General features: G+C 45.9%; 1 protein-coding gene and 1 long non-coding RNA gene across 5 annotated transcripts in view; one reads left to right on the top strand and one right to left on the bottom strand.

Moving 5' to 3' along the window:
• ARMC2 (armadillo repeat containing 2) overlaps nt 1–676 on the bottom strand; it is a 132459-nt gene extending 131783 nt beyond the window's left edge. For 2 of the 4 annotated variants that reach the window (XM_067011572.1, XM_067011573.1), the window contains exon 1: nt 511–620. The gene's annotated coding sequence lies outside the window, so the exon portion shown is untranslated. Of the gene's footprint in view, nt 1–392 lie in introns of all 4 variants that reach the window. The other 2 variants (XM_059083647.2, XM_067011571.1) reach the window with 2 other exon arrangements.
• Nucleotides 677–711: 35 nt separating this feature from the next.
• Nucleotides 712–15512, top strand: LOC136792410 (uncharacterized). Its single transcript, XR_010836150.1, has 2 exons — nt 712–814; nt 13102–15512. It is a non-coding gene; the product is annotated as an uncharacterized lncRNA (long non-coding RNA).
• Nucleotides 15513–23999: the final 8487 nt, after the last annotated feature.

Genomic DNA, 23999 nt, shown 5'->3' with positions numbered 1-23999 from the left:
CCTTAGTCTATCACTCTCATTCAACAAATACTACTGAGTTTCTACTAAGCACCACGAGCTTGGCTAAATGCTCAGCGTACAGAGATAAAGACAGCCGCGGCCCGACCCCGACAGGCGTGCACAGGGCACTCTCATTACCTCTCTCCCCATACAGGGACAGAAGGCGGACGACAGCAGGAGGGGTGCCGGGTGAACCTGCGGGGGACGCCTCACCTCCCACGCAGACAGCAGCTTCCCCACTCCCGGCAATACCTCCTCCTCCACCGGTCCAGGCCAGAGCAGAGCGCAGCAGCATCTTCACTCTGCCCGCCAGCCAGCTAGCCAGCTTGCTGGGTCGCCCGCTCGGCCGGGCCGGCCAGTGTCTCCATGGTAACCGTACACAAACTATTTACCCGGGACGCCCAGGCCGCCTCCCTGTAGAGCCAAGAAGCTGCTGGACAGGCGGAGTGGGCCAGGGAATAAGTTGGGAGTGGGCGCAGGGAAGGGGGCTTCCGGCCAGACCCAAAGCACCTGTAGGTAGCGGTGGAGACAGTGACAACTGCGGAGATTCAGCTTATCCTCCAGCTTTCCCCACGCGGCGACGGCGGCAGCAGCAGCCACCGAGAGCAGGCGGGGCCCAACAGGGTGGGGCCGGGCGAGGAGTGACTTGAGAGGTCCCTCAGCCCCCGCGGGGCCACTGGACTTGCGCAGGTCTCCCCAACGCATGCGCAGAAACACTGAGGCGTGGGCGCCAGCACGCGGGGAGTGGGAGGAGGGCTGGCGAGGGCCGGTGGCCGGGAGTACGAGCATCAGGTGCTGCGAGAAAGGGCGACCGGTAAGCTTGAAAGAGCGGGCTGGGAAGGCGTCTGCTTTGAAATCAGCAATTTACGGAACCGCGTTTGTTGAGCCCCTATGAGATATCAGCACCTCTATTAAATATCAATAAGCAGGACAGTAGCTTAGTGTTTAGGAGTAAGATTCAGGATTTACTGGTTCAAGTTGCGGTTCACTATAATCTTGAACTAGCTGTTTAACCCTCTCAGTCTCTCCTCATCTGTAAAATGGAGGGAATAATAGTACCTAGCTAGGTCTTGGGGTGGTTGTGGAGATTGAATGAGAAAACATATTTAAAGTGCTATTATGCATGTGCCAGTCAACGAATGTTAAACTGTTGCTATTATTAAGACCTTGCACTTGTGAAGCACTTTAGAGTTTACAAAGAGTATTTCACTGTATAGTACCTTTTTGAGCGTCCCTTGCACTCTGAGGTAGCCAGCCTGGCATCCCCATTCACAGGAAGCAAAATCGGGGCCCGAGGTCTAATGAGTGACAGCGGTAGATTCAAGTGTAGGCCTCCCATCAGCATTCATTTTTTGCTCCTACTCTGCATTATCACAGTTGACTGGCAGAAGAGCCCCATTTATATGTTTCTGGTTTAAATTCTGTTCTCTCTCTCCTGTTAGACCATATTCAGCAACAGTTTACAGTGTTAAATACAAGTGAGACCATAATCACGCTCCATTCAGGATTGCACCACATTTTATAAATATGGGGATTTTTCAGCTGAAGTGTTGTTGTCAGCATTGGAAAAATGCCACATCCCTTGGTGCTAGGTATCTTGTAAAGAATAATTAAATTGAAAATATTTTTGAGCACATACTATGTGTAAGGCATGGTGTTTGGTGGGAAATGATATTAACCTGAACTAAAGGAAGCTAATTATTCTTCAAAGTACCCAACAGGATTTCACATATAACAAACAATAAATACTTATTAGTTGACCGGGTAATTTTAGGGCCTGAAACAAAGCGTTTGCATTCTTTAGGGTTGAAATCTTTTCTATTGACTCGACCTGAATTATCATATCAAGTCCCTTTTACAGGCCATTGGACTGTATTGTGCAAAGGGACTTTTGCCCATTTAATATAAACCATAACTAGTACTTTGAGTTCACAACTTGTGAGATATGACCAAAATGCAACTTTATTTTTGTGTCTCACTGCCATTTAAAAATATAGTGTTGGTTATCTTCCCCTGCCCCTGGATGGAAAGCTGGGTAAGAGTTGTACTTTCTGCTCGGTTATAGATAACTGATAGTCCTCAGGTAACTAAGTCTCAACCACAGCTTCGTTCCAAAATTCTAATGTTGGGTACAAGATATAAACAAATGCATCAAACTTAACTTGGAAGTAAGGCCTCATCCCTCTCTTCCCTTCTCAGGCTTAAGGTCTGTAATTGGCTTTCCCAGAGGGGATGCGGTTAGCTTAGGCTCACCACTTCCCCACTGACTAGAGGCTCCTTAAGACCCAGCCTGGGTGGAGGTGGCCAGGAAGCAGGGAAAGGAGAAGCCAAGAGCTGGAGCACTCGTTCCTGGAGCTGATGGCTTTGAACTTGCTGTGCCTGGCCTGTGATTAAAGCAACCCACATGGGTCTTTCCTGAGTCCTTCAGAGTTTCCTGTTAATGGGGACCTCTCTCCCTGAGACTCTGGGTGGATGCAGTGCTATTCTGTTGGTTGCTTGTAACTCCCTCCCATCCCCTAGAAATCCAGGGTTCACTCCAGACCCTTTAGATGGATCCCAAGATGGCCCCATATCTTGTCCCAGGGAAATCCCACACATCTCTTGCCCCTGAGAGTGCAGGCCCATGCAGCCCCCTCCATGCTATCCCAGGATGGAGCTTTAGTTTTCCCAGGACCACCGAACTGCAGTCTCTGGGAAGCCCCTCTTGCTGAGTTTGAGATGAGGGAATTGGCAACCCCACACTCCACAGAAATTTTCTCATATGTCCTCCCCCTCCTCCACTCTCTGACTCCTTATTTTTAGCCTCAGCCTGGACCCTTAGGTCCAGGGAGTCTGTATGTTTCTTTGTAACTGGCCCTATGGAGACTTTGCCTCACCTTCATTTTGGAACTGATGATTATACAATTAGCATCTCATTTGAAACCCCAGTTTAAAAACCTGTTGTACAGTCAATTACTAACTATGGTCTTTGCACCCTAGGATCTTGGGCTAAAATAGACCTCGTAAACACACTACTGGAACATGAAGCTGGCTGGCTCAGTTGGCCAGGAAATGTCTGCCAGGCAAGTCAGAACGATTGAAAAGAATGACAAGGGCAGAATTATAGGCAGGAGTTATTTGAAAGCAATAAAGCTGTCCAGCTTACCTCACTGAAGGGCACGACATGGGAAAGTCTTGAGGATATCATAGCAATGGCCTATCATATTGACCTGGCTGTTACTCCATCGTTACCTGATGGCTATTTAACTGAATTTGACATAGTTAAGCTTATAAGTGGAATTATTTTAGAAACAAAATTGTTGACATTTCTTATACCTTAGAAAGATTGAAGAGGAAAACATTTCATCTCTAACATTTATAAAGCACTTTATAGTTTCTAAACTGCTTTCATTTGGAGCATTTCCTTTTTATTGTTTTATTGAGAGTTTACAGTAAGCCTGAGAGGTCGTTGGTTTGGGGATTATTATCCCAATGTGAGAGAGGACAAAACTGAGGTTCAGAGAGGGTAAGTGACCTGCCCACAGTCACACAGCTAGTAAACTGATCTGAGACCTGGTGTTTTTGATGCCCAGGTCCCATGTGTCATACACCATTGTACACATGTAAATGTAATTTTTCAGGCTGAGGCCTCTTGTTCACAGCATTGAGAGGTAGTTCCTAGGCTGCCAACGCTGTTAAGAGATGCTCTTCATTTTCTTCCCTCACTTATCTCAAAGTATATCCTGTGTGGGGCTGTAGGAAGCAAGAGGAATTTAAGAATCTTTACATTCACTTGAAAATGTCTGCTGGATTTCTGGATTTGGGGTTAAGGTGAGAATTATATAGGTGGTAGAGCAGGTAATAATATAATTTTACGTACCCTAAGAAGTACAACAGAATGATAGCTACTTTCAACCACAGACGACCAGTGTGTTTTATAGTTTATACTAGTTTACATTACATATACTTCATATTTAATATCTATAACCTGTCTTTGTTTATACATTAGACATATTCTTGAAAAGATACAAGTTAAATAAATACTTCTTTCATGCTCACAATTCCTTCAATGGTTTTTATGACCATAACAAAGATGTGACTCACAGAGAAAAAAAAAATGCTTCTGGCTTGAAATAATCACCAGTTTAGAATTCTAATATTCCATTTGAGATACTTTCTGCTTTTGCCAGTATGGAATCTCAGTGCTTTAATTATTTTTATCACGTAATCCCTGTGAGGCGTTCATCAAATTGATAGCCTATGCAGACTTTGCATGCAGATTTAAAGGTACAAATACATTAGAATGCAACTTGGTGAAAATTTACAGTGCAATGGAAGTTAACTAATTTCATGGAACTGGATAGACACAAGACTGTGGAAAGGTCCTAAAATGTATTCACTGAAAAAAAAATTGCATGAAAAGTCTAATGGAGCTCAGCTCTAATCTGTGCACCTTCGGTCTTTGCCTTTAAACACATTATCTTACCGTGGAACCTGCACCACCTGGGCCACGTTCTGCAGGAGCAGCCAAGTCAAGCATTGCTGAGGATGCTAACAAAGAGGGTCCATTTAATTACCAGGTGATTACAAAGAGTCTCTAACTACCTAGTATTTCACTGGATGGGAGAGGGTTCTAGTTTTCAAGGATTGAGCCAGGAGTCTTAGCTACAAATTGCTTCATCTTAAAACAACTACTGAAGTACCTCCTGTAGAAGAGACCATCAGAAAACCCCCATGCTTTGTCAGACTCACCTGTGAGCCATTACTAAGTGAGGATGCCTATATCTTTGGGAAGCTTTCAGCTGTGAATAACAGGATACTCTATGAAAAGTAGCTTAAATACCAAGGATGTTTATTATGTTGTTTAAATCTCAAAGTGGGCTATTTCAGGGTTGGCCCTGAAGCTCAGGGATGGCATTAAGGAGTGTCAGTCATGCCTCCTCCCCGCACTGTCACAAGACAGTGGTGGCAGCACTGGCCTGTGCGTTCTCACACGATAGCATCTCAGAGCTGGGAAGAGAGAGAGAAGGGGCAGAGCGCTCTCCATACACTCTTTACAATGAGAAGGAAAAAACGTCCCACCAACGCCTCAGCTGTGTTCTCCTTACACCTCATTGGCCATAACTGTGTCACGTGTCCGCACAGCAGTTGCTGGCTGAGATGAAGAGGATGACTATGACTGTGATTGATTTAGATCAATCGAGTTTCATCCCCTGGGCGTTGAGGGAGGAGCCCATCTTCTCAGTATTTTGCCACCACAGCGTGAACCAAACTGGAGGCTGTTCATCAGGGAGAAGGGGCAATGGCTGTTGGATAGGTGCCGACAACGTCTGCCACAATGTCTGGGTGAACCAATGAAGAATGTCTCCTGATAGGCAGGAGATTTTGAAAGTTGCTCGTCCTGATTGGAACGAGAGAACCAAACGAGTAATGCCCAGGCAGGGCGCTCTGGTGTCAAGTCCTGAAGTGAGGCTGTGGTCCCTGGTCTCACTGCTGCCCAATCGTGGCTGCCATCAGAGTCACCCAGAGAGCTTCAAAAAGCATCTCTGGGGACTTCCCTGGTGGCGCAGTGGTTAAGAATCCGCCTGCCAATGCAGGGGACACAGGTTCGATCCCTGGTCCAGGAAGATCCCACATGCCGCATAGCTACTCAGCCCATGCGCCACAACTGCTGACCCTGCGCTCTAGAGCCCACAAGCCACAACTACTGAAGCCTGAGCGCCTAGAGCCCGTGCTCCACAACAAGAGAAGCCACCGCAATGAGAAACCCGCGCACCGTAACGAAGAGTAGCCCCCGCTCGCCACAACTAGAGAAAGCCCGCGTGCAGCAACGAAGACCCAACACAGCCAAAAACAAATTAATAAATTAATTTTTTTTAAAAAAGCATCTGTGCCCAGCACCAACCACGATGTTGGTCCAGTTGCTGGGGGAGGGGAGCACAGGGCAAAGGGTTCGGCGTTTTTTAGAGCTGCTGGGGAAGCTATAACATGCAGCAACCAGAATGGAGAACCCCAGCCCTAGTGAAGGTCAGAGCTCCCCCTTCTGAAGGCCTCAGCCAGGATCCAAACAGGAGGCAGAGATGTCCCAAGAATCCTTGGCTTCAGAGCAGAAGGAAAAGAGAGAACTGTTACGATGCATGACTCAAAGAGATGCAGGGTGCTATCCCTGATGGCCCCCCACCCTGTCGCCATGCCATCTTGGCACTTTTTATATCTACTGTCCACCTGGTCACTACGACCCCACTCCATTCTCCTCCTGCTCCAAGTGCATCCTACAGGCAGCAACCAAAGTAACTGTCATAGACCACAGTCCTGGATGTGGCTGTCTCTGCTCACAAGCTCTCAATGTCTGCCCATCGACCACCAAAGTATATCCCAGATCCTCTGGGTTCTGTACTGCAGCTGCTGCTTCTACCTTTTTATAATAACTAGGATTTATTTGGGGGGTATAACAGCACTTAGCCGTGTGCTAAGTGCTTCGATGACTTTCAGCTGGCAAATCTTTCAACCCTGAAGTCTACAAGTATTCTCATTTTACATGCAAGGAAACTGCGGTTTAGTTTATTTGCCCAAGTCACACAGTTGGTAAAGATGGTGGATCTAGGACTCAAGCCCTGCCAGTGTGATTCTGGAGGCCATGTTCCTACACATACCATGTACTCAGACAAACCAGACTGCTGCCATTCCCTGGACACTCCTACAGCTCCCCACCTCCTTGCCTTGGCTTTGAATGGTCCCTTGCCCTTAGAAAGCCAGGGCACTGGGTAGGGATGTTTATCCAAACCAGGCACTCCTCTGGAAGGATTGCAAGGTGGAACTTACCTTGGGGTAGCCCACTGGAGAGAGGAAGACGATGACATGTAGCTGCTCATTCCTGCCTGCCTCCCGTTGTCCACTGGTCAAGTTCATGGCGGATCTAGTCAGGACACTTCTGTGGCTTTCTGTACAATGGCCCATGGCCCAGGAAGAAGAGCAGAAATAGTGTGTATGGAGATGGCCAGGCCCGGGGTTGGCCCAGAGGATGAAGTACGAAGCTGAAGGGACAGGCTACAGGCCTAGGCTGTATGGGGGAGTAAAGGGAGAGGAGAGTGTGCCTGTCTGAAGGTTTGGGGGAGGGTGGAGGACAGAGGTCAGGCCAGGGCACAAAGCAGATGTGGAGGCTTGAGGCAGGGAATGAGGAGTGTGCTGCGGTAGAAAGAGTCCTGGACCAGGAGTCAGGAGACCTTGCTTCAAATGCTGCCTCTGCCTCGCCTTAGCTTCGGCACGTCACCGAATAGCTGTGCTTTTCTCACCTGTGAGAGGTGGAGGGTGAACTACATGACCCTCGAGGTACAGCCAGGCTCTAGCATTCCATGGCAGGACGTTGTAGTCAGAGAGAGGGCTGAGGGCTAGAGATTTCAGAAGTGGCTCAGTTGTGAGAGCCAGACAATGAGGTCCAAGGTGTGGCCTGGCTAGCCACTGCCCTGGGGAAAGTCAGGGTGGCCGGGGGCCTAAGGAGGCCAGAGGAAGTGCTGACAAGGCAGGGACAGAGGGAGAGAAGAACTTGACCCATCAGGTAGTTTGTTCCTCAAGGCTCTCGTGCTAGTAACACCCGTGTACAAGTGTCTCCCCGCAGAACCTGGCAGCCCCAGAGAAGGCTGTGACTCCAGGGCTTGAGGCTCTAGGAGAGAGAGGCTTCTCAGCTCTCTTGGGTGATGATGGCAATGAGTTGGCCTGAGAAGGAGCCCCCTAACCAGTCTGGAGACCCGTGGGCCTAGAGGAACTCATCCAGGAGGCTTACTTTGCCACTTCTTGGGGCTCTCAAATTCAGTTTGTTTGATTTTCAAAACAATGTACTTCTGTACTGAGTTACCAGCCCAAGAATATATTATCTTGGCAATATGACAAGAAGGAAAATTTAAATAGAGGGAAAAAAGTTTAATTTAGTTGTGGGAATTCAGGTGATCAAGGAAATGTAGAGTTCCAGCATTCAGGCAGAAGGAATCCTAGCAGGTCCCAAATCTAGCTGATAGTATCTGGGCTGCTAATAGCAATATCTTTAAGAGCTAAAGGTGCTAAGCACCTATGTTCATTGAGATGAGAAGAATCATAGAATTCTTTATACTATTCAGATAAAAGATATTACATAAATTGAGTCCACAATATTATCTACCAGGAATGCAAAAGTAAAAGCCACAAACCAATGAAAACCTCATCATAATCACTGTGTACTTGCAAAGCACTTTGCATCAGAGCCCCAGACACTTCACATTTCATAGAGCTAAATACACACACATACACACACACACCCCAGTACATGTGAAACAGGAAATCTGACAATGATGAATTTTGTTAGTGTCAATGTCATTGTCCTGGCTGTGACTTTGTGCATAGTTCTGCAAAATGTTACCACTGAGAAACTGGGTGAGGGGTACATAGGACCTCACTATATCGTTTCTTACAACTGCATGTGAATCTACAAGACCTCAAAGTAAACAGTTTAAAATAAACCACTTCACCCTCTCACTTCCTACTTCACCTCTACAAGGCTCATAAAATGAAAAGCTATGATGGAAACATAGAGGAAATATAAATTCAGAAATAAACAGGATGATTATCCCATGATGCAGTGTGGATAACACAATTTCTGTCTGAACTCTGAAAACAGTGCATTGGCCTTGACTGATCAAGAAACTTGAAGTTTCAGGACTGAAAGTCTCAGTGAAATTATTCTTTCTGGGTGTTTTCTAAGTTCACACCCAGAGATTGTTAAAATAAATGGTGTGTCAATCAGGTTCGTTTTTTGTTTTTTGTTTTTTTAACTTCATTGTGACAGTTCTTATTAAGGTATGGATAGAAACAGAAGCTTTTCAATTTTTTAAACCATTTTGATTTTGAGAGCTCAAACTCAAACTAAGAGAAGGAATTTTTGGCATAGATGGCAGTGTTCGAAGCAGCTCATTTTCTACTAGGAGTGGAGACCCCCTGGCTCCTCCAGGACCCTGCTACTCTCTGCCCATTGGCTGCAGCTGCTCCAGACCCCCCACTGGTCCTACCTTCCCCTGCCCTCTAATTAAGCTGCAGGGGCCAAGCCCCCAGCCAACCATTGCTCACCACACACTGTGCCACCTCCTGTTTCAGCCTAGCACCCAACGCTAAAGATCTGCCAGGCTTTGCACTAAGTGGCTTAAGTTCTTAAGAAGCCATGTGATTGCATCTTGTACCAGCTGGTCTCCTAAAACAGCTCCAGGCAGAGCACACTTTAGTTCTCTGGCCAGGACACACTCTGAGGTCATGATTTGCCATGAGGAAGGCTCATCTGGCATGGAACAGCATCATTTCACGTTCCCTGAGCCCTCAGTACCGGTGTCCCACACCCAAATAGTCTTTGTTTTTGAGAACCTCACCAAAAAGAAAGATTAATGCCTCTGTAGCAAGTTTTTAAAGATGCTCCAAACCATCTCTTTTTGGGTTATTATTTTTCTCACTGTATATTATACTTCTTGTTCATTTGGGTCCTAGAGAGGAGAACCCCAAGGAGAAGAGAATGGAACTGCATAGCTAAGCAGGATGGTAAGCACTTGAGAGCAGAGGGTTTGTCCCTCTCGCTCACCTTTGGGTATCCTAGATACGAGAATGGTAGCCAGAACATATAGATGTTTATTAAACACTTGTTGAATAAATGAACAAGTGAATGTGGGCTTGAGAGGATGACATTCAAGGCCAGAGTGTCATGATGTGTACCCCGTATGTTCCACGGTATCAGTCCACTGACAGTCACCCCCAGCCCCCTCTAGCCCCGCCTACCGCCGGCCTCTTGTCAGTTATTTCTGGGAGTGCCCGTGGCTGTGCAGTCTCACCTCTGATCAGAAACAAGTCCCATCACGCTCCTCAGATCACGCCATCTCAAGGTCTCCTCACTGCCCCAGCTGTGGGAGCCCTTTCTTTGGGAGAGTGTGGTCTTCCCTCCTGCCCACTGGTGCCAGCCTGGAGTGGGAGCGTTGGGGTGGGCTCTCCTGGTCCTCTGTGCACCTCGTCTCCAGGGCCCGGGCCAGCACTGCTTCCGCCCAGAGAGAGCCTCACACAGCCATTCACAAACAGAGGATCCTCACTTCTCACCTGCTCCTCCTTCGGGGGCTCAAAACCGGTCCGCAGGCCTCTGGCTAAGGGTCAGAACCCCTTCATCCCTCTTCTTCTTATTTCTCTATTCCTTTTGGCACCAACAAACTCCTTCCTTACCATCAGTGTCAGTGTGAGCCAAAAGCTCTCCTGCAAATCGGCTCCTGCACACAGGCACCTGCAGGGGTCGCCAGCCTCCCAGGTCTCCAGTTAGCAGAGGCCTGGTGTGAACTACCCAGGAAAGAGCCCTGGGCTTAGGGCCTGGAGTCTGAGGTCAAGCCTCACATCTTTCCCCTGACTGCTTTGTAACGTGGGAGAAATAATCTGTGGGAGTTTCTTGGGTGTGTGAAGGAAAGTGGGTTCCAGCAGTCTGTGGTACCGTGAGCTATTTGAGGGAGAAGAATGTGAAGGCGAGAGGCCTGGGAAGGAGCTGGAGGCATGGTAAATCAACGGTTAGCCAGGAAAGGCATGTAAGGGTGCACCCCTCTGGTCATGGGGAGGAGATAGCCCACCCCAGGAGCTAACAGGTAGCTTTTGTAGCAAGTGCAGAGCTAAAAGAGACCTCTTAGGTAGGGTCACCTCTTAGGTTCCTGGAGCTTCCACGGAATGAAAAGCAGATGTGGTTCTTCTGTGCAGTCATACGGGATGGCTGGCCACACTCCTAGTCAAGATTATTTTTTTCCTTTGTTGCTTGTGTTTTTAGTGTCACATCTAAGAACCTATTGCCAAATCCAAGGTCATGAAGATTTTTTTCCTCTTTTCTTCTAACAGTTTTATAGTTTTAACTCTTACATTTAAAAGTCTTTGGTCCATTTTGAGTCTATTCTTATATGGTGTAGGTAATAGTCAAACTTCATTCTTTTGCATGTGACTATCCAAGTTGTTCCAGCTGTTGGAGAGAGGTGAGAGGCTTTTTCTGAGGCAGTGATAACATTGTGTCGCTGAGATGTCCTTTGATCTGGGGCCAAGGGAACCTGAGTAGAGGTTTTCAGGAAAAGGGCCTGTAAGATTCTGAGGGCATGAGCTCACCAGAGGGTGACTGCGCAGTGGTTGCTGTAATGCGTTGAAGGAACAAATTCCTTTCCTTCTCAGCGAGAACAGCTTCCGCAGACACCTTAGGCTGGCAGGAGGGTGGGGGCAGTGACAAAGGGCAGGTGGCTTTCGGGCAAAAGGTCAAACTATGTGGAGGCAGCAATGGCTGACTGAGCCACCAGGGGGCAGAGCAGAGGGGGGGTACCAAGTGGGAGCACATTGAATGGCTACCACTGATGCAGGTTTTATCTAGAGGGTCATCTGAAAGGGGAAGAAACAAACTTAGAGGACATGGGTTACAGCATTTCCATTGGTGGGCACTTGGAGCCAAAAACTATTTTTGTTACTTTTTTGTTTGTCCTCCCCCAGGATGGCAAGGCCTGGAAAAGCAAGAGTTACAGTTGGTCTCCCTTTTCAAAGTGCAGTTCAAAAAAATAACATTCTGTTTTCCAGGACCCCAGCTTTCTTTGAGAAATACTATACTAGCATTCCAAATTAAGCAATGTTTGCCAAAATGTAAATTTCTTTTAATGGCTAATTTTTTTTTAAAAAGTGACTGTTTATGTTTGCAGCAGAGAAAATAAGAGAAAAAGAGAAGGAGTAATTTATCTAAAAAATAGCAGTTCTATTTTTGGGAGGGATGCTACAGAGACCTAATGCAGTTCTGTAATATTAATCTATTTCAAATTTTTCAAATGTCAAAACTACAGTTTATATTTACTGCCACAAATTCAGTGAACACTTTTCATTATGCACGAAGCAGAAAATTTGAAATTAAATGTTCAGCAATGTTCAAACAAATGAAGAAGTCCCCTCCCCCAGGCCATCCTTTGACATAACTAGGACAATCCAATATAATAACCCTCTAAAAGGATTAATTCTGCCTAAAACCAGCTCCTGAAAAAAACCACATGGCACCTTCTGAAACATTCTTGATAATATGCACACCATTATTACATTTACAGCCTATGAGCCTGGTGCTGACTCTGTCTTGGAACATTCTATGATAATGCTGAACGAGGGAGTCTTCACGATCAGAATCGTAGGAAAACCTCAATAATAATTAAAATATACAAAATAAAAGAGCAATAAGGTTGCATTTTGCTTCTATTAAATTAATAAGATATTTTAAACACACTCGTTGCTGGAGATGGTGTAGCAAAACGGGTCCACATGTACACTGATGATGGCAACGCAAAACAGCAATGCCAGGCAAAGCCATTCAAAATGTTTATCTGATTCAGTGATTTGCATTATTCAGAGGAAGAACAATGTTTTGCACCTGCTTAATGCAAAATTAATAGAAGAAAGTTTGTAAGCTTGGAAGCCTCCTAAATATCTAGTGAGTGTAGTTGGTGGTTAGGTAAGATATGTTGTACCCACTTAATAAAAGGCATTGGTATATGCAAATAATAGTGTTAAGAGGCACAAGGAGTTCTGTCAAGGCAGCAGGAGGGGCAGAATTGTAAGTGCAGTTTTTCCTTCTGTTGTTGAAAGTTTCATTAGTGTTACCGTAAATTTATTTGTTTGTTTAATAAAAATGTTAAATAAATTGCAAGGAAGGTTCATTACCTTCTAGTTATTTGTAAGAGGATACAGAATCATGCATATACAGCATCTCTTTTTTTTAACCATTTTATTTATGCTTGGCTTGACTTGGCTAGACTGGTCTGTGGTTTCTTCCACACAGTATTAAGTTACACCTACCCATTAGGCCAAGGGGGAAAATGCTCAGGGTATGAAGCCATTTGGAACTGATTAAAAAGAGAGGCAGTAAGAGCAGATTTCCAGAAAAAGGTAGTAATCCTTGAGTTATCCCAAGGAGGACAATGGAGAAAGGAAGCCAGGTTCAGCAGCAGGGCATTGTAAGAGGGGTGCACCCCACTGAATACAGCCCCCTGGTGTTTTGCAGTGCTGACTACCTATTGATCCCCTGCTGTAGTTGAGATGGTTTTGCCTACCCAACAGCTATTCTTCACTTCTTCCTTGCAGAGTTCCTGGTAATAAACAACAGCACCAACTCAAGCTAGTTTAAGCTAGAAAGGAGTTTCTTTAAGGACACAGGGAGCTCACAGAATCCCCAGGAGGGCTGGAAAATCAGGCTTGAAGACTATATAACCTGGAACAATACCCAAATTATACCACCAGATTGCTCCAGTGGAGACCCATGGCTATTGCCACCTATAACGTGGACGCAATGCGCGAGATGTTACCACTCAGCTGTTTCAGAAAACTGCATTGTCTATCTGAAATGCTCCTCCAGCTTCACTGGAAAAAGGAATCTCCCTGGCATCTAATCCGTCACTTTGCTCGGTTCTAAATCCAAGTCTTGTGCAGGTGTATCTGGTTGGTTGAGTTCAGGTAACATACCTGTACCCAAACTTACCTACCAACTGGGAAGGTGAGTTCTGCTTCCATCTGGGACTCATCATGTGGGAAATTTCTCAAATATAGGGAGCCACAAATGTGACGTGTCCACAAAATTTAACCCAACTTTGTCTAGTTGTCCATTTTACTTTTTGTGGCCATGAGCTTTGGGGCAGGCTGGCCCCATTCCCAGCTATCTTGATTAAGCCAGTTGTGGAAATGCCATTTTCCTTCATGGTAACTGGCCAAAAAAGTTGTGTGACCCAGTTCTGACCAATGAGGCATGAAAAGACATCTGCTGAGGGCCTTCTGAGAAAGGTTTCTTAGCTCTTACAGAGAGACACAAGGACACAGTAATCCCTTTGTTCTGCCTCTGGATAGTGTGTGGGGATTTGAACTCTGGAGCTGCCGCCACCATCCAGTCACTGGCACACTGAAAATGGCAGAGCAGAAAGATGGAATTCGTGTGGATCCTTGATAACATTGCTTAGCCACTGACTCAACCCATCCTATCTCAGGACTACTTGCTATGTGAAATAATACTTTTTTGTCTTGTCTGAGCCAGTTGAGGTTTTCCTTGCAGCCCGAAGTATCCCGATCTACCCACTCTGTCCAGTATCGCAAGGATGACTGAGAATGAGTGGGAACATAGGCATGGTCATCTTCTTGTACTGGAGGAGCCTGAGGATGTGTCCGTGAAAATGAAATGGATGGGTAACATGTGGCCATATTAGGAAAGTCCCTTCTGAAGAGCTTTCCCTCTCAGAAGTGGACCCATCCATTCCCCCGACTGCAACAACATCCTACTTCCTTTTGTGAATTTCATTTCCTCCAGTATGTTCAGTAATCGAAGACACTCTGTCCTGACACTGAGAAGGCTGAAGGAGTTCCTGGAGGTTCCTTCTGGCAGAAACCTCCTGTCACATCCCCACCCGCATTCCCCCTCACTCCAACAGCCAGGGGCAGGCTCAGGCCTAAGCGCAGGCAATCAGACTCTTTCTCTCAAGACTTGATCTCTCTGACCAAATGACTCAACGATGGAAAGTAGTAGTAGGTATTCATTCATTCCAGAAAACTCTCACTCCAGCCCTACTCCCTGGCCAGGACTGCTGAGTTGTTCCTGCTGCCTGGTTGCCCAAAGCTACCCTGGAGGAATATCTCTTCTGGCTCTAAAACCACCGAGTTCCCAGAAAACAGAGATTTCAAAACCACCGCAGTAGCCCAGCCAGAGACCTTCCGGTGTGAAAGCTTATACACTTGAAGAAAATCCGAATTAAAACGTTACGAAAAGTTGGTTCTACAATGCCGCCTCTTTCTCTAAGGATTGCTTCAGGGAATTTATACTGAAATGTTCTTTATGCATGAAAGCCATACTATTTCTTCTCCTTCTGGCCCCCCACCCCAAAATTGGGGTTTTAAATTGTGAAATTAAAAGGCTGATATAAAACAAGCTGCTAAAATTAAAACTCATCAAGAAGTTTACAGATGACGCAACTGTTCATGAAGCATTTCTGTTTATAAATTTCAGGGAATATTGGAATCCTGGATCTTTGCTTGTTGGAAACTTGAAGACAATTATTGGAAATATTTTTTAAAGTATTTTATTTCCAGGGACTGTAATACTGAGTAACATGTGACATCCAAGGGCAAGAGAAATAAATATTGAATATGTGGAGGAAAAAGAAAACCATTTTATCTCTTCATCTGGAACATTTTTCTTACATACATTTTAAAAATTGTGGTAAAATACACATAATATTCTAACCATTTTAAAGTGTATAGTTCAGTAGAATTTTTAAAAAATTAGACAATTGAATGTTTTGGGTTTATCAAATATATGCTCATACAACTTGCTACCATGAACACTTGTGAATTTTCTCATAAAACTAGAATTCTTTAGTCTGCTGTCTGCGGAAATGTTAGTTATAAAGTTTAATACTGAGACTGCATTACAGTGATGACCTCTCTTCTATTTTTGAACATTGAAACAAATGAAAATGATCCAAGAAATAAAGAGAAACACATTCATGATGAAAGCCACTTAATTTCTCATTTTTAACCTCCAGCTAATTAAAAGTACTAGATAATGTTCAGTGGGTCTTGCTGTAGTCAAAAGGAATTCCATATTAGCTCTTATATTTTTTAAAACTTCTATTATGGAAAATTTCCAATGCCTACAAAGTGAACAGAAAATGAACCCCCATGTACCCAACCTCCAGCTGCAACAATTATTAATATTCTGCCATTCTTGTTTCATCTGTATCTCCACTGCCCCCCTCCACTCAGTTACAACTGTTATCGTTCATTCTTTTAGGTAATTTCTACACATTAAAATACACCAATCTTAACCGTGTAATACTGGCAAACAAGCACTCCCACATATCCTCCACTCCTATCACAATACAGAACTTTCCCATCTCCTCAGAAAGTTCCCTCATGTTTCCTCTTAGTCATTCCCCAATCAGAGATAATCCACTGTTTTGATTTTTTAACTTTTGATTATTTTTGCCTGTTCTAGAACTTCACATAAATGGAACATCCTCTTTCAATCTGCCTTCTTCCACTTGGCATAATATTTGTGAGGGTCATCCATTTTGTTGAGTAATTCCTTCTCGATTACTGCTGCGAGGCATCCCATTGTGAGAATACTGGTTCTTAAGTGGAAGGACCATTGTTAGATAGGTCTTACTATCTGGTTGATGGACAGTGAGTTGCTTCCAGCTTTGGGCTATTGTTAAAAAAAAAAAAAAGCTGCTATGAACATCCTTGTACAAGTGGGGTTTTTTTGTTTGTTTGTGTGTGTGTGAGTGTGTGTGTGTGTGTATGTTTTCATTTCTCTTGGATAATGCCTAGGAATGGAATTGCTAAGTCAAAGTGTAGCTCTATGTTCATTGTATGACACTGTCAAGCCATTTTCCAAAGTGGTTGTACCATTTTGTAGTCCAACATATATCCAACTTTATACATTAACATATGAGAATTCCAGTTACTCCATATTCTCACTAAAGTTTAGCTTTATAAATCTTTTAAATTTTAGCAATTCTGTTGGGTATGTGGTGGTATCCCATACCAAACTCTGTCAGCTAACTCTTTGACCCAGTGAGACTGTGGGTTTTTGCTGCCTCTGAGCTGCACAGAGATTGGGAAGTTATCAAAAGCAAATAGCCACACACAAGAATCTACCATGGTGAGATTTGCTATCTGCTTCTGCAGATAGCAAATCTCACCATGGTAGATTCTTGTCTAGTTTTTCTCAGCTTTTGATTATTCTTCAGTGCTTTCTGATAGTTCATTAAAATTTTTTCTCCCAAATATTATAGTTATTATTTGGGAAGGCTCGTTTAACCAAAGTACTCTGTCCGTATTGGAGATTATTTTAAAACATGTTCAAAATATTGGGAAGTGTTTATTGAGAAGCTCAAAATTACCCAGATGCTCATATCTGGAACCTAGCTCTACATAGGGCAAAACAAAGCACAATTCGGACCTCAATACAAAAAAGCACATAGAATGAACATATATCTATGTATATACACATATGCATATATATATATACCCATTCACAAGATGCTATCCCTTGATGATTGCTGCTGACAATTCTGCTCCCCTGGCAGCTGATGTAGGACAGAGCAGTTTGGGGCAGGTGGGGCAATGGACCATCTAAATCCTGAGTGGTTTTCAGTGAGTATTCCACATGCAACCCGTTGGCACAACTAGCCAACCATCAGGCGTATAGCCTTAATTATGAGACACCACCAATAGGAAAGATATATGTGGAAGTTGGACAGTGGAATGATACATGAGCAGACACTGTATACTGTCCAGAAACAGTGCAACTTCAGGCAGGGTGGGAAGGAAAGTGCTTTTGAGGACATACAATTTCAAGCATGAAACCAGTGGTTTAGTAGGTTTACATTTGACAAAGGCATGAGGGAGGGAGGGTGACTGATAGCAAAATAGGGAAGAAAAAGCACTCCTATTACTTTCATGTCCAAATGCCCTAAAGTAACTTCTACTGTTATTCCTCTTTATAAATTAAGACTGAGGCTTAGTGAGGTAACTGCTTAAGTGACTCCAGTGTGTCTCACATATCACCAGGGCAACAGTAGTCAGTTTTTAGAAGGTGGAGGTCAAGTTGCTAAATCCTTTGCCTTTGATGGATGACGAAATGGTCACTAAAGGCATGCAAGACATATAAAGAAGGTGTCATCGTTTTAAAATCTGTCACTCTGCTCTACACACACAATCTATTAATCACTCAACCCTCCAGTCAGTTAATTCGAGTTTTAAGTGGGTTAAAAAGCCACTCTTAAAAAAATACAGTCTATTCCTGGGTGGCGTGTATATCAGTCATGCCCATCATTGTATTAATTATTTTACGTACACAGCTATCTGAGAGAGAAGTGTGTCATCTTTCTTTTTTCCCTTTGGAAAAGGAAGAGAGGCAATTGTGGAGCCAGGGCGCTTGGCAGAGGACTCTGGGGAAAGCAGGCTGGGGCTTTAGGCACCAGAGAATATCATGGCTTCTGGAGGGCAGGAAGAGGAAAATGTTAATTGTCAAGAAGATGTTTAGGACTCTTTTGCCTCTTTGGACTTTTCTAGGGTCTTTTTTGGAGGCAACTGTCATAACTTTGATCACTACTGAAAACCTTGCATGTGATGCTGGCATGGAAATGTGTTCTTCTCCTTTTGACTTATTTTTCTCACCCTCATTGGGTTGATTCTTGAAAAGAATGGGCATTGTGCTTACAAGACAGCAGGTCCACAGGCTGAGGACTCCCCTCTATCCCATGGTTTCAAACACATGTGGCCCATCACGGCAGGCACCAGACTAACTAACCCAAATGAAGAAAAACACTGAGAGGTGGGCACGCAGACACTGAGGAACTAAGCTTTGACACACTGTGAAATTTGCAGTCAGTTGCGTTCCTTTCTTTGCTTTGGTCCCCAGGACACCCAGATCTAAACTCAAAAGTTCAAAAATTTCTGACATACATTTCTACATGCTAACTTTATCCCTGTCTTTATCTTTTATTTTCTTTTTTCCCTATCTCTATTTGTTTATTCTTGGTTTGATATATTGTGTGTTATTTGTATAAAGCTGACTCGATTCCTTTTGGGAGTAAGGTGGGGGAAATAAGTAAGTAAGGCCTCTTTAGACTGTCTTTTAACAGCCAGAGTATGCATCATTATTTGGCAAGAAGAGCTAGAGCTGTTTGGTATCCTTTGTCAAATGAGTTATTGAGCAAGCCAGGAGTCTTGCTTTTAAGTAGGAAAACAACAATTTTTTAAAATAAATTTACTTATTTATTTTTAAATTTTTGACTGTTGGGTCATCATTGCTGCGCACGGGCTTTCTCTAGTTGCGGCGAGCGGGGGCTACTTTTCGTTGTGGTACGCGGGCTTCTCATAGAGGTGGCTTCTCTTGTCACGGACCATGGGTTCTAGATGCACGGGCTTCAGTAGATGTGTCTCCCAGGTTCTAGAGCACAGGCTCAGTAGTTGTGGCGCACTGGCTTAGTTGCTCCACGGCAGGTGGGATCTTCCCGGACCAGGGCTCGAACCCGTGTCCCCTGCATTGGCAGGCGGATTCTTAACCACTGCACCACCAGGGAAGCCCGTAAGTAGGAAAACAATTTTTAAATGTGCCCATCTCAAAGCCGAGTTGTCTTCTTTTTTTTTATTCCTTCCTATTTAGACCAAATTGCTTACTAGACTTTAAAAAAAAACCACAACTGACTTAATATCTGTCTCCAAGTTTATAAAGGGTCAACAAGTTTTCTGTAACTTTATGAAAGTTGAAATTAGAGAAAATGTTTAAATTTGCAGAAGCATTGTCTTCCAGTTTGCCAAAATAATAAAAGCTTTCTTCTGAAAGTGATTCAATTAAAAGGTGGGCTTACCTGGTAGGTTGTAGAATTCCTGTTGCCTCTGGCTCAAAAAATTAGCACAGGTAACTCCCATGGATGACTGAGGTACAACTATCTTCATAATGTCCTTATAAAAAATTTCTGACCTGCCACTAACCAACATATAGTTATCAGCTCTTAACTATTTCAAGATATTATTCTCAGCACTCACGGGATTGCAGAGACAAGTAAGCACGGTCCTTGCCCTCCAAGGCCCTATGATGTGTGGTTTGGGAGACGGTTTGTGTGGAGAAATAGGCAGAAAGGTAAGTAAATGCATCTACTGCAAGACAAAAGGAGGGCAGAGCCATGGAAAAGGGACACACACTGTGAATGCAGAAGAGGACGGGGTCTGGTTTGGGGGCCAAGATGGGCGCTGGCTTCACGGAAGAAGAAGGTGGTTGTTTCCATGTGGGGAACAGTGAGAAAGAACCAGAGAGGCCCACTGAGGCCCTCCATAGAGATCCTGGAACTCGGGGTCAAAGTGTTTGTCCTCAATTTTGCAGTAAGGGTGATGGGGTGTGGGCACTGAAAAATTTGCATCTGACAGCAAGGACATCTTAACTGCATTTTATTTAGATACCACATACCTCCAGATTCGGTTTTTTGGTGGCTTAAGACAAAACATAAAAGTGTCTTAGGGCTTCCCTGGTGGCGCAGTGGTTGAGAATCTTCCTGCCGATGCAGGGGACACGGGTTCGTGCCCCGGTCCGGGAAGATCCCACATGCCGCAGAGCGGCTGGGCCCGTGAGCCATGGCCGCTGAGCCTGCGCGTCCGGAGCCTGCGCTCCGCAATGGGAGAGGCCACAACAGTGAGAGGCCCGCGTACCACAAAAAAAAAAAAAAAAAAAGAGTGTCTTAAAAAAGAAGTTGAATGAAAAGCATTAAGTCCCAACTTACACTCCAGCAAACTGATAATGGACCAGCCTGTTTGTGAGCTACCACGGCCTTGTTTGGATTCTACAAAACACCTAAACAACTTGAATCGTGGAGAGAAGTAACCAGAAGTCAAACAACATATTTGGGAGGGCAGTTCCTCATAGCTCAGCAACCTGATATTTTAACCTGCCTGCTCTTATTTCAGTTGCTGAGTTCACCTCCAAGAAGAGCGCAGACATTGTAATAGCATTGTTACACAACAAACCTCTTCTGATTTTACCAAATTTTCCCTCTGGCTTGCAACTTTCCTGACATAACCGAATTCCCCATCAGGAATAGCCCTCAAATTAAACTGCTTCCTTCCCTTCTCCAGCCCCTGAAGTTAAGGAACAATATGTTTCTAATTCCTCTTTTGGGTTTTTAGTCTCAAGTCAATGTTTCTGCTCTAGTTATATTATTGATGTGGCATTTTATGTCCTCAAAATGCCTTGTGGACTTCCTATAAAATAATACCTCTATTAACAAAAAGGATGGTTCCAATGACATTTCCTTGGCAGACATTTTATCAGTAGAAGGAAAAATAAAATCGGGGGAGAGGGCTTCCCTGGTGGTGCAGTGGTTAAGAATCCGCCTGCCAACACAGGGGACACGGGTTTGAGCCCTGGTCCGGGAAGATCCCACCTGCCGTGGAGCAACTAAGCCCGTGCACCACAGCTACTGAGCCTGCGCTCTAGAGCCCGCGAGTCACAGCTACTGAAGCCCGCGCGCCTAGAGCCCGTGCTCCGCAACAAAGAGAAGACACCGCAATGAGAAGCCCGCGCACCACAAGGAAGAGTAGCTCCTGCTCGCCGCAACTAGAGAAAGCCCGCGCGCAGCAACAAAGACCCAACGCAGCCAAACATAAATTAATTAATTAATTAATTTTTAAAAATCGGGGGAAAGGGGAGGTAAGGTATAGAAAACAAGGCCAGGAAGGTTGGTAGAAAGAAGTCATTAAATATGATCTAAAATGCTGTCACTTGTATGAGAATATATGTGTCTAGGCGTCTCGGGGTCAAAGCAGGCAAGGCAGGGACAGATGTGAGGAGACGGGAAGGAAGTGGGTCTGTCTTTAGGTAGGAAAGTGAACATGAGAGGCTCGCAAAAAGAGGCCCAAGTTCCCCCTCTCATCAGCTCTCTTGGGGTCAGGCTCCATCCCGCTGGACCACGCTGACTGGAGGAAGCAGGGGACTCTTAGGCCCTGGTTCACTACCCAGGGTTCCCTAAGGGCCAACCTGTCACCACCAGGCCTGGGACAATTCTGGAGCACCTGCTGGCCCACAGCCATTGCCCTGAAAATGGACCTCTCCTCCCCTACCTACAGAGACCTGAAACCCTGTTAAAGAGAGGAAAAAGTTAATGACAGAAGGCTTGAAATGAAAGCTTGGCAGGGTCACACCTTCTGTGGAAGAACCGGTTACCTTAACCTTCCCTCCAGCCAAAGGCGGCTACAGGGAAGTGGACGTTCACCTGGGGGTGGGCTGTCAAGAGAGAGGGAGGAGCTTGTGAAGGGGAGAGCCTGCGACAGAAGAGGGACCTGGAAGGGTCCCGACTCTGGGGAGTCCCCCTGTTACCCTCAGTGGACCCAAGACAGCACACACCGTGCCCCGGGTTAGCCTAAGGAAGCAATGTGGGGCCCCAGGACCCTTCTTTCCTTGGTTACGTAAGTTCGCCCGTTTGGTCTAGCTGTCGGCGTTTCCACTGGCTCAGTCTACTGGGCCTTCAGTCATCTGACAGCTGCCTTCACGGTGACAGTGGAGGTGACGGTGTTGCTCCAGGCACCACAGCACCAGAGCCCCAGCGGCTCACCTCTTCCTTTTGGTTTTGCCACAGAAGGATCAAGTGTACTTGGTGTGCAGGTTGATTTCAAATTCCTTCACCGTCTTCCTGAGGGAGGTGTCATAACCAGCTCCCTACTTGCCAATGACTCGCGCCTTCGTGGCGCCTTCACACACTGCGTCCAAGCCCAGAGAGGAAGCAACGCCCTTTATGGCAATGTCGAGCGACCACTGTAAATTGACTTCATCCCCAGGAGATTTGATAATTGAAGTAACATAAAATTTGCTATTTTTAAAAATGACTTATTGGCCAAATCAGAGGGTGGTATTTCAGTCACTGAGACCTTGATAAACAGACTCAGAAAAAGCAGGAACTGGCACATGCCCAGTTCAGGTGCTGCATGGGGATGGGGCAGGGGCAGGATGAGAATTCTTCGGGAGGAATCCTACCACCCGCTGCTTCGCTAGCAAAGGTTACTTCTTTCCTCTACGCGCTAGCTCCCCTGCCTCAAAAAGGAGCTGCTTGCTTTACAGAAAATCTCATCGACCATCAGCATATCCTATGAGGTGTGTATCCTTCTCCTGGTTAGGCAGCGGTCAAGGCCCTGGCCCGAAGCCATACCCCCGCTCAGTACAAAGCTGGGGCTGAAGCAGGCCTGTGAGACTGCGGAACCCTCAGTCCTGACTGCAGTGCACACCGCCAGGACCTGAGGAGGCAGCACGCCATCTCCGGGGGGGACGTCTACGCCTACACCCCACCTCCAAGATGTGAAGGGCACAGCCAGAGAGAGGGTCTAGCTTGCATCTGGAGCACCTTTTTGCCCCCTTGAGCCAGGAGATCTGCCAGGGCCCTAACGTGGCGGGGGACAAAGCGACCTTGCAGCCAAGGCTGTGCGGGGCAGCCTGGCCGGGGCCCAGGGGGAGAGGGTGGCGGAGATTCAGAGGTGTGTGTGATGACAGAGAGACAAGGGGAGCCCAGATCCACAGGGAGGGGCAGCGGGCCCACAGATAGGCTGAGAAAGAACACACCAGGAATTCACAGGCAGCTGAGACCAGTGAAACATCAAACCAGCCCAAACACAGCTTAGGGGTCCTGGAGAGTGTTCACACGCACAGACCAGCCTAAGGCCGGGGGCCCATCCCACCCCCAACTGCCATGACATCCTGGGAGGCCTCTGCTGCCGCCCCTCCGCTAGGCAGCTTCTAAGACAGGAGCAGAGGAGTGGAGGCGAGCCTGGAAGATTGAGCAGCATGGAGACAGAAGTCACCCTAAAGACGGTGTAGTGATCACTGCATCGAAGTCGAAACTGGTCAGACTCAGTCTGGCTTCTCTTTACCTCCATCCAGTGGGTAGGGGCCTCACGGAAACCACGACATACATCATTTTGCACGTGCAAGCACAGTGAGTTCAACAGAAGTCCTGCTCCTCACTGCAATCACTCCCTGGGCACCACCTAGGCCACACTTGGCAAGCTCGTCTTGTTGTTTTTCCATAAAGTGTGTCACATGCCTCTCCTAGAAGAGGCCCAGCTCACATCTGAGTTTCTGTGCAAGTTGTCAGTGCCGGGGCATCTTCAGGATCGGGGTGGATGGCAGGATCCCTCAGGGGCCTAATCCTCCCCGCTTAGCAAGTTATGTTTTCAACACGTGGTCTCACCTTGAGGCACTAGGGGCCCTGTGTGTCCCTCCTCCCTACTTGGGTTTCCAGAGAGTGACGGTAGAGAGTGTAGCGAGCTCCAGGCTGCAAGGCAGGTAGTTGTAGGAGGCCCAAATCACCAAGAATTCCAGGCCTGGTGGGGTTCATCTACTCCAACTCTGCCACTTGAACAAACCAGGAAACTGAGGCCCACCACATCATAAAGCCAAGACTGAGCTTTATGGGGCTCATGGGGCTTGCATGGGGCTCCCTGTCCTTTGC

Source organism: Kogia breviceps, chromosome 13 (genome assembly GCF_026419965.1).
Source record: "Kogia breviceps isolate mKogBre1 chromosome 13, mKogBre1 haplotype 1, whole genome shotgun sequence".
Taxonomy (NCBI): Eukaryota; Metazoa; Chordata; class Mammalia; order Artiodactyla; family Physeteridae; genus Kogia; species Kogia breviceps.
Note: the sequence above shows the minus strand (reverse complement) of the source record. Positions and strands in the feature narration are given on the sequence as shown.